Here is a 16,200-nt window from a genome sequence, read left to right on the forward strand (position 1 = left end):
ACACCAATCGCGCCTGTCTCTATTTCCGTAGAGGTCGAATGCGTGTGCCAGTGAGAGCAGTTCGACGCTCGAAGATTTCACAGCGGCTTAGACTTCAGCCGGACGGGGTCTGGTCTACCTTGTCCCCGGCGTGCGACACTGTGTAAGTACTAAAATTACTGACTGAAGTTTGTCATATTTTATCATTGTTTCGTTGTGTTGCGTCACGTACGTACGTAAAAAATTGCGGTGAGTGTGTTCACGTGCGGTTTTTCAGCACGTCAATTAATCACTGATAATTCACGGTGACGGACGAAATTGCTCCAGAATCCTGAAACTGTTCATTCGTGCTCGTGTTCTCATGATTCTTCGGGCAAGTGGTCGTACCGTCTTCGCAGCAAAATTGACCCACCAGTTACCGCGAGCCTCAATTCGCTACTTAATTCGATGCCCGTCGTTAGAACGCGCCAATTGGTCGCGCGCGTACTGGCTTTTTCGGCATATTGTTACCGACACGCTTCTCGACTGAATTCGAACCAGTGCATCTGTAACTGTAACGTGTTCTGTGCCAATATCACTATAGATGCTTAAGATTAATTTCGAATCGTTGGTGAACGTATATTTGCAAGAGATTCGTTATTAGCAATTTTTTTCTTAATTTTTCGAGAAGCAATAAGAAGATTCTTTGAATTGTGTTCATTGATATTAGACAGGTTCGCTTGAAAATAATAAACGTTTACGAACGCTATTCAAGCGATCTACCCCGAATGACGTTTAGGACGTTTATGTAATAATCGCGCCGGATCGCTATAGTTGCTGATCGACGAGGTCTTGATGTAGGGTCGAAGATCATGATCCTCGATGTTGATTTAAGCTTGAAAATAGCTGTAACTTTCGTATTTTTTTTGTTTTCAAATGAAGTTTTTCCGTATTGTATGCGAAGGTCTTTAATGTCTGTAATACACATGTTAGACTGTTTATAAACATTTTAAAGTTTAATAAAATGTTTGTTATAATTCGATAAATGGATTTAAGTCGTAAAGTAGGTTTAAATGAATTTTTGGAAGATTAGGTTTAAATCATTTTTAAAGCAATAAGGTCGTTCTATGTTTATGTGAGTTCATTTGATGTATTACAAGTTATTTACATAACCTGTTTCGCTACACACAGCGGCATGGTTTCCTTTTTTCAAATACAAATTGATTGTACGTCTTCGATGCTTATTGATCTAGTTCGATTTTGCAATTAATCTATATAGTCATTTACCGGGCGATTTTATTACTTTCGATAACTTTTTTTTCTGTAATGTTTGACACTTTATAAAAAGTCTAATATTGTTCGAATATCAGTGTTTTTTTCTTCGACAAGGAATTTAGATTTTATGTTAAACTAAATGTATGCACTTATTTAACGTGTTAGCAAAAATAATAATATGTAATAAAAAACATGAAATATTTTTTCTTTAAATTAAGTTTATACGTAAATTATTGTCAATTTTTTTTAATTTCCTATAAAATCATATTAAAAATTTTATTTCTATTATTTGTTGAGTAATTGGTTGCATAATGACTATTGCATTTACACAAATAATGGTTTTCTTATCTTTTGTTATATTTACATACATTTTCCATAAAATTAAATAGACGGTAATATTAGTAACATTATATTACTCCTTTATTTATTTATTGTTTATATATAATCTCATGAATATTTACATAAGAATTATAGTGTTTATATAAAATAATTTCTACCGTGTATTATTGATCTATTTGTTAATTTATAATGATTTATACATAATATTGTACCTACCAAAAATTTTTCATCAATTCACATATTATATTTGTTATGATTAAAGATGTATTGTTGATAAATAACAGAACTGTTTTGCTTGATAGAATAAGAAAGCACGTAACTAAATATTCGATGAAATATGAGTGAATAGAAAGCGAATTTTGGATGGTTACACCTTGAAATGTAAACTGTATTTCACATTGATTGGAACTCTTTTGGTTAATTTAAGTCGATAGGGAACGTGAAACACTTTGCATCTGCTCTTTCACCACCCTTCGCCTCTCTCTGTCATCCCCTCTCTTTTGAATTTTTGCTCGTTCATTCTCTTCCTTTCTCTCTCTCTCTCTCTGCTTCTCTCTCTATCTATTGATCTCTATCTCTCTTACGTACGTTTGAATAATCTTTACATATAATCCCGCATGCAAATAAATAAAAATGATATACCAAAGTATATACCAAAAATAGTAGTGTCTGTTACAAGTTCTTCCAGTAAGTGATATTATTATACAAAAATATTTTGCTAAGTATCAGGGTAATTACATAAGTTGTAATATCTATTATAAATTTATGGAATGAATGATATTAATAAAGTAATGAACCTAATATCTGTTGCACATTACATACATTTATAATATATATCATAACTCAACAAATTAATAAAAATTATTATTCTTTTTTCAATCAAAACACTTTTTTCACTAACACTAAATTTTATTAATTACCAATCAACATTGAATTGTAAAACGATCATTATTATAACCTCATTGTCAGTCATCTGTTTGATATTCTGAAAAAAATAGATATTTAAAAATTTACAATTATTAGATAATAGTGATACATCTGTTGTGATTTAATTTTATAAAATGGTTAATTAGTATAGCTTTTATTTAGTTTTTGTAAGTACTCTTTCTTTTTAAGAATTTTTTAATATATCAATAAATAAATAATGATTAATTAAAACTAATTAACTGAAAATAATATTAAAATCTTATTTGCTGACATTGAATTTTAAGTTGCTTAATTAAAAAACTTACGTATTACATTCTTCTGAATTTGTAAGTGTATTTGTCGTCCGAATTAATTAATTTTTAATTGTTACATATAAAAATTTGTGGAAATTACCTCTACCAATGGAAAATACCTCTATCATTTTACAAAATAGTAAAGGAATTTTGCATTTGCCTTCGGAAGAGGGATCTATGATTTTCGGGTTGTAAGATGTTTTTGGGACACCCTGTATATCCGAAGGACGGATTGCTTAGCGCCCGCGCTGCATAACACCTGATACACCAGTGGTTGACTCATTGTCAGGGTCTATTTGAAGTCGAATGAACTTTTATCTTATTGTTAGTATATACATTGTGTTTTATCGTATAGATTCTTTTCCTCATTCAGTATTCTTAAACCTACAAAAATTAAAATAGTTTCTTTTAACATATAAAATCATTAAAAAACTGAAATATAGACTGTTTCTTTTGAAAGTGGTGTTTAATTTTTTTTTTTTTAACTAAGAAATCGAAACATTGAAATATACTTAAATGTGATCTGTTTATTTATGAGCAATTTATATATATATTTTTTAAATAGACTTGTACCATTTTCAAAATTAACACTTATTGAAGCATTGATCATTATCAACCTATACATATTGATACAGTTACATATGAATTTTTCTTTTGTTTTCAAGAGCAATATATACAGGGTATCGTAATATTGATGGTAAAACCAGGAATAGAATGATTTTACATGACAAAAATAAGTCGAAAGTGTAAAACAAAATTGTTTTTGTCTCTAGCTTTGTGTTCGAGAAAGTTGAATTAAGATACTTTTCAGAATATTTTTAATTGTAAGAAAATTTGTTTATAGTAAAAACAAATGAACCCCAATATCAGCAGTTCTTTCGTTAATCCAACAATTAGTAGATATTATAAATTAATAAATGTGATTGTTAATATCGTTAAAATGTTGGTTCTATTACCTAATCACCGCTTTTAATGACATTGTTACTTATGCATATTCTTATCATACTTCCGACTAAATCCATCACAATATGTGCATTGGCGTAACTAGGATTTTTTTAGGGCGGGCCAGGTCTCTTCGAAATTTTTTAATTTCTCAATTTATGAATCTAAGAATTTTTTAAATTTAGAATTGTTAAACTTCAAAATCTTAACATTTTCGGAATTCTAGAATTTTTTATTCTTAAAACCTTAGAATCTTAAAATGATGAGGGGGCCAGTCCACATTTTGGGTGGGGAATGGGGGGCGTGCTTGGTTCACTCTGGTTCCTCTTTAGTTACTGATAGTACACTTTAACTGTAATAATAATTGTACTTATTAATTTATACCATTCATTAAAAAGTATCTTTCATAGCTTTTATTGATTGTTTATTTATTTCCACGAAAAGTTTTTCATAATCTGCAATACTGCTGCGTTTTATTTTGCAGCATAATTCATAAATAATAATGAAAAAATGCCCCGTATATCTTCGACACATACATACATTCCAGTTCAAAAGTTATAGGATATCTGCTACCATTTCATAAAAAGAATTATTAGAATTGTTGAAAGGAGTACAATCTTTTTTCCATTTTCTACAAAAGTAGCTATGTATACAGGGTGTTTCATTTGAAGTGAACCACGTCATGATCATATTTCTGCAAAATACAGTTACAGTTAAACTTGATAATGTTCAAAGTTTCATATTTACATTTTTTAATTAAATAGTTTGTAAGAACTATTATATTGCATAGTGCATATTGCATTTGAAGGCGATAAGTGCAGTACATATCTTGTGTTCATGGTTGCATGGTTCAATTTAAGTGGAACACTCTGAATATATGATAACAGATAGGATAACAATGATTTACTAGTAACTTCACCAAAATGATTAATAATAATTAAAGCCTTTCGTTAACATATTCTCCACATTTTAATGTGCTGCTTTCGTAATTTTTATATCGCAGTAATTAGTATTTTCATCATTTCTACATTAATATTATGTTCATATTATCCTAATAGAAATAAAGTACCTAGATAGCTATTATAACTAAACGTGTTTCTAACACTTTAACAAGGCGACGTCTAAAGCTTTTCGGGCCCTGGGCACAGAAACGAAAGCCGAGCCCTTCTTATGCATACAGGGTTTTTCGCTTAAAACAAGCCACCTAAATATCTTTTATATTTGTTATAATACTAAAAATATGTTTTAAACAAAATACCCTGTTTATTTTAATTAAATTTAGAAGTCAAAGCCAGCAGATTTATTTATTTCATGTAGTAATAATAAACATCTCTATGGTGGCCCCTCTTTTCAGGCACGTTTCTATTCTGCTTAGGGGTAATCGCTACACCTTAAATATTTCTAATTATTTAAAGCATTTAAACGATTAACCCTTTGGGACAGAACATTCTTAACCTTGCACAGAGTAATTAATTTAAAGTAAAAGAAGCAATAATTCTGCTCATTATAATCAGTTTATAATTTTTTATTTCTAATAATATCGAGCAAGCAATAATACTGCAGCCTTAATTTGCAAATTAAATATTTAATTTTTTGTATATCGTACTAATATTGAATCTGTATACCTGAACATCTACGTTCAAAAATGAAGCTAGTTAATTTAAATAATTTATATGAAGACTTATGCTACAGTGTATAACTATTCTGGTTTCGAATTCATTACAATACAAAGTAATGGGTTGTTTACAATTATCGTACGTCAGAAATATTCTGCCCGGTGCATACGAAAGTAAAACTACACATTTGTGTAATTAAGTGTAATATGATAAAGCTTGTGTCAATAATAGTTGACGGCACATGTTTCTTGTCCGCGGTTATGTATGTTCAATGCCGACTTCAAAGTGTATTCTTCTGACGCTCACAGTTTATCGATAGAGCAAACAAAGACAGGTGGAAAGTAGCATAATACTTTATTTGCATTAATTTACACAAAACATAAGTTAAAAGAAACAATGATACGCAAAAAAATCTATTGAACTCCCGAAGGTATTCTAAAAATAGTATTCAATCCGGAAAGTGTAGATTCTCGATTCAAAAACAAATAAAAAATTCGCTCACTATTTTACGATTTGTATTTAGTTTTGGAGATATAAACACTTGAAAATGGAGTATTCGTGTTGTCCTTGGCCAGTATTTAAAAACTTAATTTACACAAAAGAGTATAACAAGATAAAATGGTCAAAAGTGCCCTTTAATCAGTTGTATCTAGCAATGCACCTTTTAGCAAAATACCAAAAGAAAACATTGTGCTCCTTGTACATTGTACAAACTTTCAACCCTCTGTCTCAATCGGGAGGGTAGTTACAGAGTAAATTCGAAATTTGCTCTAAAAATAAAATTATGTAGTATTAGAATTTGTATGTTCAAATTATTATTAGCTATAAATAATGAAATTTTGCAAATCTTCTCAAATTGTATTGTAAATGCAATCAAATATATGTGGACTTTAATTGTAAATTATAAATATAAATATAATAAGATTGTCAGTACTTTTTGATGAACATCTACACGTATTAGTTATTAGTGAAATTAGATATAAAATTATAGAGCAAGAAATTATCATTCTATCTCGTTGTACATTTTAATCACATTTAAAACAAGAAAATTACCATTTTTCATTTCATCTTTTATTTAACTTACTTTTTGGAATAAATGTACAGGATTTTGTTGTTATACATTATTAAGTAAAGGTATATTCGTCACCATTTTATAGTTGACTACAATCATTTTTGGCAGCGTGGCCGTCCCTCCCCAGGCGGGCCGCAATTACCATTGCAATTGTCATGAATGTCTGTCTGTCTATCCCTCTCCGTAGCGGCCAAACGGTAAGAGGTATCGACTTGGGACCTTGACCATTGAACGCAGAAGGGTCGATAACCGGAAGCAAGTAACAAATTTTCAGACCTCTAGGACCACTCCTTCCACCTGAAATAGGAGGTCAAAATCCCCCCTTTGAGTTACGCTATAAGTTATGCTTTGTTACGTAACCGCTATATCGCGCCGCCTTAATTTAGTGCTTTGCACTAATTGTAAATTATTAATGTTCTTGTTAGTTAATTACAATTGAAAATTCAGGAACTTAAAATCAAGCAGTAAAAACAAATACAACAATAAAGATAAATTTGATTTCCTTTTTGTTATTCGACGATACAAAATTTTACGTAACTTTGATAACGAAAAATTATTAAGAACAGTCACGGATGTTTAATCAAGTTGGTTAAATAGTCACGACGCATCGCGGCACGTCTCTGATGCAACTGCAATTCGTGCAATAAATAAGCAGGAACGCATTAAATTGACGTATCAATGCGGCGTCGAAAGCACGTGGATCTGTCGAGTGTGTATTTATGCATGCATCGTTCTTCACGGTCTTTTTCTCACAATCGTACAGTGGCGTGTTTCGCAAGCAAGGATAAATAAATTATTTTATGTTCATTTATTACGCATTTAGAGCTGACGATTTGAAACAAGATAGATGTGCACAATTCCACCAATGTGTTTAATTTCAACCAGTATTTAATTTCAAAGTTATCAAAACAATATTGACAGTGGATAATTTACAAAAATAATCTTCTTTCTGAAGTTTGATGTTTCTTCTGTCGTTAGACTTGAAATTATTAGTAATTTTTTAACAAATATTCTGAGATTTCTTTTGCACGTTTTCTCATTTCAAAATTTCGTATGTATTTAATTTCCAAAGAGAAATCGGATGCTCTAAGGATACTATAAAAGAGATTTTTATTTAGTTGTAGTACCCAGACAATATATTATATTATAATTATACGTTCCTACTTTTTTTTTAGTAAGTTATTACTATAGATGTCTGTTTTTCTTGAAAAGGCGATATATTAATTTTTTTCCTCAAAATTATACTAAATTTATGGTACTGTTTTACAAATAAATTACGTTAATTCTGTAGCGGTGTGAAAACGTCTGTAAAAGATGTGAATAGTACCTACATCAGAGGAATCACGGAAGAAACGTGTTAAGGATGTGCAGATTGAGTATTGTAAGTTGTTAGCATTAATTGATTCTGGTAACGATCTAAAGCAGGGGTGGCCAGCACGAAGCCCGCGGAGCTAGGTCAAATGAACATAAATGTTAATTTTATTGTACATATCACCAAAAGAATATTACATCATGAGCGACGATGTGGTCGAAGCTGTACCACGCTTGCTTGTTTACTTTAACTAACAAAAAAAAATGAGGTGCATGGCCCAGCAGGAAATATTATTTCTGAAATTTGGCCCGCTTGCTGAAAATGTTAGCCATCCCTGATCTAAAGGATCTAGCCGTATAAGCATAGTGAATCGGCCCTAGTAAAGAACAACTGTGAGCAATTTTAGCCCCCTCTCCTCCCTGGTAAGGGAGATATGAGGGTAGCAACCCTAAACTTTACTATGTATTTCATTTCTCGAAAACTTTGAACACATTTAAGTGCAAATAGTAGGTACTAAGTAGCTGTACTCAAAATTTTTATCCGATGATTAAGGGTTGAAAATTAATAAATACATTTTTGAGGGTGATTTTTATAAACAACCCCTTGAGTGACACCCACCGAAAAAATTAGGAACAACCCTTTATTACTTATCTAATATCCGTATAAGTTTCAAGAATGTCGGATTGGCACAATATGGTTAAAAAAAAGAATGAAACCAATATAACGCTCCTTCAAAAGACAAAGCCAGGTTGAACGTTAATGATATTCAACCTAACCGACCTACAAGGGAACACGTTGTACCGGGCCGCCACGATTTTTAGGTTGAGCATCACTAACGTTTAGTCTGCCTTTTGAAAGGGCGTTATATTGGTTTTATTTTTTTTTTAATGCGAACAGATCGTTATATTAAAATTGGAGCGTCTAAATTAAATAATAGAATTTTGGGTAAATATTTAGAATAAGGGAGCCACCTCCGATTTCGATCACCTTGAAATATGTTGTCAAGGGCGTTATTCTGAACAACTTTTTCCTATATATATATTAGTCGGACTCTTTTAGTTTTCGAGATATTCGAGAAAATAGTTATCTTAAGGCTACATAAATTTTCGACAAGCATTTTGCGTTCAATAGAGTGCCTTGTGTGTATATATACATATATCTTATTTATGTTTCTTACTAAAGTCGTTGACTCAATGTCCAAAGTTATCAGTGAACTTGACATTTAGCATTAGACTGTACTACTATTGCCGACAGTACTTGAACTTTATCGACTCATATCTCGAAAAGTACTCAACCGAAAGAAGCTCATGGAAGTGTTTTGAAAAGCTCTCGATGTCAGCTACAAGAATATTAAATAAAAAGCAGGTGTTTCCATTTAAAATTTTTAACTTGACCTGGATAGCTCCTCCATACTTACGCTCAAGGTCAAGTACGTACCACCGTTTGATGCATCTATTGACACCCTACAATTTGTGTATTAAATATTTTTTCCTAAAATGTCTTGTTTTCGAGATATTTCACCGGTCCCGGACTTTTTCTTCACCCTGTATACTATCTGTTCATTAATCCCCACATGTGTTTTCGAAGTAATTAAGTTCGTCCCAAAGGGGTTTGGGATTATTGTCGTCGTGGGGGCGGGAGTGTTTGGGGGGCTTCGCCCCCCAAAACAATAGAGAGGATCCTAGTTGCAATTTATTCACTCTTGGAAATATTGGCAGTAAAGCGCGTTATTCTTTCAAATATCTCGAAAACTAAAAGAGTCCGACTATTATATGTGTAGGAAAAAGTTGTTCAGAATGACGACCTTGACAACATATTTCAGGGTGATCGAAATCGGAGGTGGCTCCCTTATTCTAAATATTTACCGTAAATTAGATCTACCCGAAGTTTTTAATATTGTGGAGGTTATAAGCGGAGCATATGGCGCCCCGAGGCTCTGGGCCTCTTTTCCGTGATAACCGCAAGGTGTCGCGCAAGTAACACTCCATTCTTTCTCGCAAGCGCTCCATCACGGGCCTCGTCGATATACATCTGACAATGTAGAACCCAGACGTCTGGGGCAGGGACCGCCCACGTCAGCCCCACTGACGAGTTTTAATGGACGGTTTCCGAGACGAAACGCCATCATTTTTTGCGTCGGCATCCTAAAATATTAAAGTTGACTTTCGAAGAGTGAAGAACCTTGATTCCGCGAGCTACCTTGGTGTAAATTCAGTATCCTATTGAGTACAATTTTTATTATTCATTCTAATAAACTGTATTCATTTGTGATACCATAATTTCTTGCACCTCAAACGTATCGGCTATGTGTTGACAGTTCAATCCAAGTAATTGTTATGCTTATCAGGGCATGGCAGTACAACTTGCCATAAGAGTGCAAAGGGTTTGTGGTGTTCTATGCTAAACATACTAAACATAAAACTTTTGGAAATCAAATGTACCTAAAACATGTTAGAACTTGGAATGCTCAAAACGCAGATGGAAGAAGTGTTTTAAAAATCCTGTTAAATTTTAAACATTTATGGAGCAGTTGGTAGTTCTTTTAAAAGGAAGAGAAGCTTTGACCTTTCCGATAGACATATGTTGAGATCATTTCCTTGTGTTTACATTTTTAATATCTATCAAGCCGGAAGTTTAATTTGTTCTTACTTTTTCACGAAACACACTATTGTAAGTCGCTTTGCGTAATATTTTTAATCCCTCTAATACGTTCATCTATGCGATTAACGTTCCTCTGATAGTTAGTTACAGTGATAAAGTTAATTGACGTTTTGATACTGCAAACGATATTTTACGTTTAACCTTGCCACCGTGAATGACTCACATTACTGGTTACAAGTCTTTGAGCAGTTATTAAGCATGATAGAAAATTGTACAATCGTTAAGAGACATTAAGAAAATATTGTAACGTTTAATATGGTAATTTTATACAGGAAAACTGGGTGAAAATATTTTTCTTATCTTTCTCATTAATTTTGAGTTATGTAATTAATTAGTTACAGATTTTGTAGATCGTATAAAACAGAACATTTAGCTCAAATACAAAGCAGACAAGAAAATCCCTAGTAAAGAGATAATTACTATGATTACGTTCCTACAGTTATCTGTATTTGTATAATTTTACTATCACTTTTGAAAATGTAATTGTTAAGAGTTTACAGGAATGTATACACACGTTTACACTAGTACACTCACGATCGAATCAGGCTTCCCTAAGAAAAAGGGCGATATTAGGGAAACAGAAATTTTCAAAATCATAGCTTTTATAATGTTACTATTAAAAGTAATATAGAAAGATAATATAATTATTATAAAATTTAGCGCATAACTGACAAATATGAGTAATGAATAAATATCAATTCGAATTTTCCCGCGTAAACGTTTATACGCAAGTGGTTGGCAGCCACAAACCTATAGGGGAAGGCGGGATGTTATGGCCACTGTCAATGTTATTTATCCTTTCAAGTAATCTAACAATCAAAAATGAAGAAAACGACGTATAAACAATCTACAATTCTTAATCTATTTTATTTCAACTTGTCCTTTCTAAATAATCTCATTAATTTCGTAGTTTTAATGACGATGTAAAAAATGTCATTTCTGACCATTATGCTACATGGCTACTACGACGGGCGTTATGCCCACAATGGCTTCTAATTATAATTTTTAGTGTTTCTTTAATAATGAATAATCTTAGAAGTAAATTTGATGACATAAATAATAATAACAGGGTTTGATCAATTTTTTAGTTGTTGAACCTTTAATACTACAGCGTGTTTTTTGAGGTTAAGATTTTGCCGGATTTTACACAGGCAAACGGAATCGTTGACCATCGAAATCAATGGCCATACCGTCCCAATCGCAGTGTTCATCACGCCCTAACTGCCTTTCTTCTATAATTGAAATTAAACAATGGCTAATTGTAAGACTTGGAAAATTGATTCAGTAGGATCAGGACCGGTTTTAGCAATATTAGCGCCCCGGGCAAGATTATCGTGGCGCCCATTCAGGGGCTAAAATACGCGTCAGGGAAGATGTAGATATAAATGTCGCAGCATATATAGCATATATTTATGTAATATTACATATGAGATGTAGATAGAGAGAAGAGACAATGAGAAAATATCGGTATATTCGCATACTAGGGGCACCGGGCTGCGGCGCCCCTACAGATCTAACGCCTTGGACCAGGCCTGTCCAAGTAGGGGAATCCACTCCTGGAACACATGCTTTGTTTCCCTTTCCACCGCTGCTCCTTCAAGTAAGATGGGACGGTTCCGACTACCGTCTCTCCGTCTTTCCTAGCGGCGGTATTGTCTCCTCGGAGAGATGGCAGTCGGAACCGTCCCACCTTACTTGAAGGAGCAGCGTTGGAAGGGGACCAAAAACATGTGTTCCAGGAGTAATTTCCCCTACTTGGACAGGCCTGCCCTGGACGATTGCCCGACCGCGCATCCCCCTAAAGCCGCGCCGGCCCTGAGTAGGACAACTAGGTGTAATATGACACAGTTAACTTTGATACGTAATATCTTGCAAGTATAAGTAGTTACAGGGGAAAAGATAAAACTATATAATAGTATGACTAATTATGTTTATTGACTAATAATTACAAATGTCTGACTCTTATAGTTTAATAGTAAAACAAAAAGTTCAAAAGGCTTTGATAGTGGCATATTACCCAAGGTGGCATGTAACATCGAGTTACCCTATGTGATAGAAACGAAGAAATTTGTTTAACTTTCGTTTCTTATCCATAACAATTAAATTTAGGTTTGATTTGATATTTTCTAATTAAGGAGAAAAATATTAATTTTAATTTTTTGGAGCTAAACATGTTTACTGTTTAATATAATTTTTAAACTAAAAGCAATTAATTTAATTTGTTGTTTTATTGTAAAATTCATGTTTTTAAACGAAGGTAATATCAATTCACCCGTAGTAGTTATGACGCCCTGCTTTCCTCTACATATCTTGTATAGAGGCCTAAGGGACCTTCAACCCTCCATCGTCATTTTCCTTAGGGACGCCTAAGGGGAAAGACGAAAGTTCGGGTCATTACCATCTTTCCTGCGGAACTTGATTCGATCGCAAGTGTACCTTTAACGAAATACATAGTAATGAAACAAGGAAAAATAATTCACGTTTTTTAGTTACAATTTGGGAAGAAACGCATAATTTATGCATAAACCGAATATTTTAGAAAAAGAATTATGAGAAAATATTCTTCGCCTCTAAATTGAGCCATTTTATGCCAACACGATTGTTCGACTGTCTTTCTATGTAAGAGAGACAAGGATTATTCAGAGTTTCTCATTATCAGTTTCCCCGCAGGAGGTCTCAAGATCGATTCGGACATGGGTCGTCACTCCTACTGACTTTTGCATAATTTCTAATTCCTAATAGCATCTAAAATAATTTAAAAGAATTTTTCTTTTAATATCAAATGAGAAAGAACAAAAAGAAAAAACATAAAAGAACAACCAGCGGTTTTGTATTAAGAATATTGATGAAACATTTATATGTATAGGCATTTTTAGCAAACAGTAAGCTTAAAATTAGTGTAGAATAAATAGTTTGTTATGGCACTCTTGTCATCAAATCTTGTTACATTTTTAACCCTTGAACAGCAGAGCAAAATCAATTGTCACACAAACTTACAAACCGTGTATAAAGGTTTCAACATAAAGTTAAATGGATAATTTTTAAATGAAAGGGTTTTATATGTTGTAAGTATAATTTAAAAATAATTTTTAATACTTTAAAAATTTAGGAAATGGAAATAATATGAAATACAAAATTAAAATAAAATTAGGGCTTTCTCCAGGGTCCGCCGTCCGAGGGTTAATGTTCAATCTAAAAAAGACCTTTACCAAAAATCTCAGAATATACATAAAATGTTTAACTTTTTTTTTCATCGACATGTCCATCCAATTAATACCTTTTATGATTTTCCTAGGCATATTATTCCATTCTTTAAGCAAAATTATCCACAGTTGTTCTATTTTTGTATAATTTGTAACATACTATATTAATACTCAGTAAGTAAATGTAAATTCATGACATACAAATTGCCGTTTTAAGATCAAGGTTGTTAAACAAGAATGTTCATTTTGCTCTTTAAGAGCCAACTAGGGTACTTCCCTGTCGGATATATTGATTCGGCTAACGCCCTTTTTCGGCTGTTCTAGAAAATTTCAGGCTTTGGCTGGCTCAGTTTTCATCTTAAACGATCATAAAACTGACGGATCAGTTGTTCCTAGTCGAACGATGCTTTTAATAAAAGAGTTCGATGTCGCTTTCTAGCATATCGAATATCATTTAATGGACTTGTAATAGCGACATGAAATTAAAAACAACGGTAACACGATAAAGAAGCATCGTAACTCATTTTTTATTATAATCTCCCCTTTAAGAATTTAAGTACAGAGGAAAATAATGATCGGAGAATATGAAAATTTAATTGCGAAGTCCATGGTTCTTAACTTTAAATCTATTAATAAAGTTCTTTAAACGTAGTATACTTATAGGGTAAGCTAAACTAATATTGGTACTGTATGAATTATTGACATGGAATTTTATTAACAATTTATAACAATAAATTTTTATTTACGATCAGTGGGACGTATTTAGTGACATTTGTTTTAACATTTCATATTTTGTTTGACAAATTATCATAAACTTATTATGTATCAGTTACACAAAATTTCAACAACCGAGGCGAGTGTATCAATGATTAATCTTTGCTACCTTTACATTTCATAATTACTGTGCAATATATTGTACTTTTTATAATAGATTCTATAATTACAGATTTTTAACTAAAATAATTGTTTCGTTTGATTTTGCTATCTCTCGAACTCAATATTTTTTTAATGTAAAATAGAAATTCACTAGATATATTTGACCGTTCGAAGCCGATTTTTAGATTGAGGTTCCAATTATTGTACAGTTTACCCTGTTCGTATTTTCAATTGAAGAGTGAGAATAAAATATGTTGTCATTTAACAAATTTTTTTTATAAAATAAATGTTCATATGAAGGCTAATATCAGTAAATATGGGTGAAAGTGTTATTACAATTATTCATACCGTTTTTAGCATTTCTACTAAATGAAAAAAAGTATATATATATAACATTTTGGTAAACAAAAGTTATTTTCCTCAGAAATGTAGTTTTGGAACTTTATTTATTTACACTCGCCAATTGTAATTTAACTATCTAATCAAATTTCAAACTGGCGTTAAAAATGAATAATTTTTGCAATATTTGTAAATTGAAACTACGAATATACATAATTTTATTAATACTTTGTTATTGGGTATAAAAAGGAGCTTGAAATTACAAGAATAAAAAATTTCACAAAATTTGCAGTCATCAAAGAGTTAAGAGAAAGTAATTTACATAATGATATGACAATCTCAAATTATACACAAAGCTTTAAAAACATCAGGTATTGTCTGTCAATAATGTATAAAATAATCAATAATGTACGTCAAAAGGAATCAAACAGGTCCTTCTTTTTGTTTAATTAACAAAGAATTTAAAAAAAGGAAAAATAAAATCAATATTTGTTATGGTTTTAGAGAAAATAGTTTGCAGTACTTTGGCTCATCCTGTGTATTAGATTATAATAAATTCTTGCAGTTATCAATAGAGGGAAGGTTTATTATATTTCATTTATCTTTCTTTAGTTGTATATGAAAATGATTTTCACAATCATTTTAATTAGTCATTACTTTCGTCGTTATTAATTGTTATGATTAATTACAATAATATATTGGTAACCTGGGTAGTCGTTACTAATCTCATTTACGTTTCTAGAAATTTATTAAAATTGTAATACATTTAATATTAAGAATGATTAATGCGTTCAGTATATAATTACATAGAACATGTAATCATTAGCGTAGCTAGATATGGGTCAGAGAGGGTTTGACCCTCTCACTATTCTACGATTCTAACAATGCAGAAATGCAAAAACTTTTTAGTTGAAAAATTATAAGGTTCTGAGATTCTAAAATTCTAAAATTCTAAAATTCTAAAATTCTAATGTTCTAAAATTGTAAAACCCTAAAATTCTGAAATTTTGAAATTCTGAAATTCTGAAATCTAAGATTTCCTCATAAAATCTTACGAAATGCATTGACACGTGAATACTGTTAATAAATCAAAGGGACCTGGCCTACTCCAGCAAGAAATCCTAATTCCACCATTTTCATATAATTGGAATTATTTTATTTTATGGAATATTATTAATTTCAGTATTTTAAAAGTTGTTCAATACCTGTTTTGTAGATTAGGTTTGTTACAGCATATCTCCTCTTTGCATTCTACATGCATTATGTAATTTTTAATTCCATTACGTACATAGATTATCTATATTGTGCATAGGTATACTGTAATATATCACATATATGTTTTTCCTTTTTGTTTCTTTCTTAGAGGTTTTTATATTTATCTTATCAT

General features: G+C 31.7%; 1 protein-coding gene across 2 annotated transcripts in view; it reads left to right on the forward strand.

Moving 5' to 3' along the window:
- Positions 1–16,200, forward strand: part of LOC114880482 (pyruvate carboxylase, mitochondrial) — a 114,133-nt gene continuing 97,933 nt past the window's right edge. For both annotated transcript variants that reach the window (XM_029196515.1, XM_029196518.1), the window contains exon 1: positions 1–142. The gene's annotated coding sequence lies outside the window, so the exon portion shown is untranslated. The remainder of the gene's footprint in view (positions 143–16,200) is intronic.

Source organism: Osmia bicornis, chromosome 14, assembly GCF_907164935.1.
Source record: "Osmia bicornis bicornis chromosome 14, iOsmBic2.1, whole genome shotgun sequence".
In the NCBI taxonomy this organism is placed as follows: Eukaryota; Metazoa; Arthropoda; class Insecta; order Hymenoptera; family Megachilidae; genus Osmia; species Osmia bicornis.